The 4,720-nt window shown below is 32.2% G+C and overlaps 1 long non-coding RNA gene across 1 annotated transcript in view; it reads left to right on the top strand.

Annotated features, from left to right (window-relative positions):
• The window catches only part of LOC136849041 (uncharacterized), a 521,318-nt gene extending 516,825 nt beyond the window's left edge, over nucleotides 1–4,493 (top strand). The window contains exon 7 of the long non-coding RNA XR_010856211.1: nucleotides 4,106–4,493. This is a non-coding gene — a long non-coding RNA (uncharacterized lncRNA). The remainder of the gene's footprint in view (nucleotides 1–4,105) is intronic.
• The last annotated feature ends 227 nt before the right edge of the window (nucleotides 4,494–4,720 follow it).

Here is a 4,720-nt window from a genome sequence, read left to right as displayed (position 1 = left end):
TATATATAAACCCCGTAGTGGCTATATTTATATAAAAAAATTATTGACGTACGTAACTAGGTGGGCGAACTACGATTTTATCAAAATATTTATTGATAATTATCAATGTTGTGGTGTTTATGTTGGCCTGGATTCCTAATTAAGAATATTTTAAGAACAGAACAGAAAAGAATATTGAATTTAGGCCAAAAGCCAAGCGCTGGGACCTATGAGGTCATTCACCCCTGAAAGTGAAATTGAGAGTAGAGAGTTTTGAAAGGTGTAACAGGAAGCAATTGTTGATAGGGTAGATAGCAAGATGCAAGAAAGAGAATATGAATGGATGGACAGTAATATGAATGAAGGGGGTTGCAAAGAACCTTAAGTAATGCCTACAGTGCACCACGAGAGGTGCATTGACGGTACTTACCCCTTGTACCTTGTATGCTTCATTTTAAAGATAAACCGCATCTTCATTATGCCTGAACTAAATTCTAAGATGAGCCTTCAATTAATGCTCCTATTGAAAGGAATAGGCAACCCAGTTGTCAGAATTATATTTTCTCATTCCGCAAGGATTCATTCAGTTTTGATATCCATGTTACAAATATCTTAAAATTACTTTTCTATTTCATCAAAACAGCAGACACTTTCTTCTATAAATTTCCATTCTTGGCCAGCGGTTCTAGCATGCTGGACATGTCAAGATACCATTCTTAATAAATGCTGTGTAAAATAATGAAGATTAGCTCAAGTTATTGTTGTCGGAAAAAGTTGATCGAGGCTAAAATAGCCATTTTCTGAATAGATATAAACAACAAATCCTTTCTTTAAGTGAATGCATTTTTTCCGTTAAACAATATTTTGTTTTGTTCATCAATTTTATACCTTCTTCGGATATTTCCAATTTAATATATGTTCGCATATAAAAAGTGATCATCTTTGGCCGTATGTTGAAGTGTGGTTGCAAGTGAAAATGATTAGTATATTCGTATGTTAAATGTTCAACGATATAAAGGCTGAGTATTTGGTAGTTTCGTAACGATAACCGTTATATAACAAGGCCGAAAAGTAAAATACAGGATTCCTGGTCACATTCCCGTGTTTCTAAATATTGGTTTGAAGCAAGAAAATGCTTATTTTTAAGTATACAGCGTAAGTAAAGAGGATTTTTCTTATTACAAAAAGTGAAAGATCGAGCAGATGCACATAGATATATACGGCTATAATATATATATATATATATATAGATATATATATATAGATAGATATATATAGATAGATATATATAGATAGATATATATATAGATAGATATATATATATATATATATATATATATATATATATATATATATATATATATATATATATATATATATATATATATATATATATATATATATATATATATATATATATATATATATATATATATATATATATATTATATATATATATATATATATATATATATATATATATATATATATATATATATATATATATATATATATATATATATATATAGATATATATATATATAGATATATATATATATAGATATATATATATATATAGATATATATATATAGAGATATATATATATATATATATATAGAGAGAGAGAGAGAGAGAGAGAGAGAGAGAGAGAGAGAGAGAGAGAGAGAGAGAGAGTATTTCTTAAATAGATTTTGCATATATAAAGAGCAAGGCAATGCACACACGGAGTAAAAGAAAAGGAAAGGCTTTTGTTTACCATCTCTAGATTTATAGCGTTCAAGCACCAAAACGTCGGTATCAGGATACAAGCGTTCTATTTACAAAGGACAGGTTACGAGCTCTCTTTTTGCAGATTTTTATCACAAGGAAAACCATGTAAAAAAAAAAAAAAGTTTACGAGTAGCCAGACAGCCTTAGCAAGAGTCGCTGATAGTTCACTACTAACACCAGTATGAATATCAGCTTGAAGTTCAAACTACAAATAATTTTACTACTTCAGTTTTCCCAAGTGTTGTCAGTAAGAAATTTTGTAATGCCGAGTTAAAATTTTGCTTCAAACAATTGTTGGTAATTTAATTGCTTATATAGCTTAATCTTAGAAAACTCTCCTAAAGAACACTGAATGTATTATTCATGTTCTTATTACATTTTCACATGCAATAAAGAAAATGTTATTAAGAATAGATGTTCAGCCTCATAACACTAGATTTGGTAGATTGTCTGGACATCTTAACAAAAAAAAGTCCACTTGGTTTCATTAGAAAAAATCTCAGAATGAATTGAAAAGATGTGCTATTGGAAGTGGATAATAGGCTGGAACATATAAAATTTAGGCCAAAGGCCAAGCGCTGGAACCTATAAGGTCATCCAGCGCTGAAAATGATGTTGAATCAATTGTCAGGAGAGGGCGGAAAGTACGATGGAAGAAAGAGAATATAAATAGAGGCACAGTAAAAGGAAGGGAAGGTGTTCCAGCTAACACTGAATGCATGTTCTTATTACAACATGCAATAAAGGGTGTTGCTAAGATCCATAATAAGTTTTGTTAGTAATGCCACTTGGTTTCATTAGAAAAATCTCAGTGCACCGTGGGAGGTGCATTAATGGCACTACCCCATAGGGGGATGGATACTAGGTGAATAAGAGAAATGAAGGTCGAATTAGATAGTACTGTACTGCGATCAGTAGCAGTGTGGTATACAAAAATGCCTTGCTAAATTTTTTTGTTTTCCTTTTGGATTATTTCCATCCACCCCTCTGCAAAGTATTTTCGCACCTACATACATGTTTCCTAGGAACCATCCATTATCTAAAATGTTTACTGTACCACATTAAACAGTTTCTAAAACTTATTCCCATAATTGCAATCTACACCCACACTATTGAAGGTCTAAGGAAACCGTACCCTCGCAAAGTGATGGACGTGTTTAAGACTGTGAATAATCCACTGAGGTAAAGAAACCCCTTCTAATGCTATGTTCTACAAGTGCATGAATTACTTTTAGTGCGGGGAACGAGTCAGATGGTACCACAAGGTCAGCATTACCAAGCTATTGTGTGTCCGTACCTAACATCAAGACCCTATTCTCCGAGGGGTTTACCTCCACCAAGAGATTGACGGTTGGATACTAATAGCCATTTTTTTCAATTGTTTTGAGTTTCTTGGTGATCATTACAAAGATTAACATTGTCAAATCAACCATAGTTGTTGCATAAGTTACTCTTCTGATCAACTTGTGGTTTAAAAATATTAGAATGGAATAACCTCTGATGTCCGAATGCCCCCAACCCGGTGTCCTAAGTTTCCACATCAACAGCACCTGAGGTCTGTGTTCACGCTCCCAGCCTTATTTTTTTGTTTTTGTTTTTATTGAGTAAAGTTATTTCTTAAGAAAACGCGAGATTCTTCTCAACGTCAAGAGTTATATTTCTTGTTGTCTTGTCAATGGTAATTCTATTACAGTTTTGCTCTCTTGCCAGTGGTAAACCTTAAAAATACATACTGACTAATTATACAAAAGTAAAAGCATTTGCAACATATCTTCATGAACCAGCAATTTGTCCACCTTTGGTTGTTCATTTGTTGCTGAGAAATGCTTATTCTCTTCTGAAATATGTGACGCACTGGTATGCTTATTTATATTTATGGGCGAATAGAAATTTACGGGATTTGTTAGGTTCAGTTGTGTCAGAATTTTTTCTACAAGCATTTTGAATGTAAACTATGAAAATAGTAAAGAAGTCATTAAATAAAGGTTAGCAATATAGCTAAAGCTCTAAGCTAGGCAAAGGGGTTATTCCAGCTAGAGGAAACTTTAGATAAAATTTTCCTTTATGGATAACTTCAACTCTTGATGAATATTCCTTTGGATGTAAGGATTTTTAATCGGCAAGTGTACCCCAGAAGCGTGAAAACTGTTAAATTATATATATATATATATATATATATATATATATATATATATATATATATATATATATATATATATATATATATATGTATATAAACTACTTGTACTTAAGTTATGGAATGTTTAGGTGAAATTCCAAATCACATCATATTTTATTTTTAAAAAATCAGAATGGTCTTCCCTTAATAAAAACATATCACCGTTCCCTTTCCAGATATCTAGTGCCAGCCATCGGCCCTACTGGGATCCGGACACTGTCAAATCAACACAGAATAATTGCCCACGCCTCGGGAGCATTTCTTCCGACGGTTGTTTACTTAACATATCCAACGAAGCGAAGACTGTCGTCAAGGGCTCGAAATGGGAGGAAGAAGTAAAGGAAGACTGAGGAAGAAAGGAGTCCCAGTGAGATTTCTCCTCCCCCTAAATTGAAAACTGAAGAGTTGTTTTCCCTACTGTGTCTGCTGCCAGGTGTCATGAAGTCTTGTACAGTAACGCTATCTACGTTTGTCAGAGATTATGTCAGCTTATTTGTAACATATTCATTTATACTTTTAGAAATATGTTGACGACTGCTCTTGTTAAGATTATTACAAGCTATATAAATAAAGGACTAGAGTTAATACCAAACTTTTAAAATATGCCTTAATTCATGCTTTATCATGAGTCTTGTACAGTTGTCAGAGGTTATATCAGCTTATTTGTAACATATTCATTTATACTTTTAGAAATATATTGACGACTGCTCTTGTTAGGATTATTACAAGCTATAAATAAAGGACTATAGCTAATACCAAACTTTTAAAATATGCCTCAATTCATGCTTTAA

The sequence above is a fragment of the Macrobrachium rosenbergii genome, chromosome 20 (assembly GCF_040412425.1).
Source record: "Macrobrachium rosenbergii isolate ZJJX-2024 chromosome 20, ASM4041242v1, whole genome shotgun sequence".
NCBI classification, from domain to species: Eukaryota; Metazoa; Arthropoda; class Malacostraca; order Decapoda; family Palaemonidae; genus Macrobrachium; species Macrobrachium rosenbergii.
Note: the sequence above shows the minus strand (reverse complement) of the source record. Positions and strands in the feature narration are given on the sequence as shown.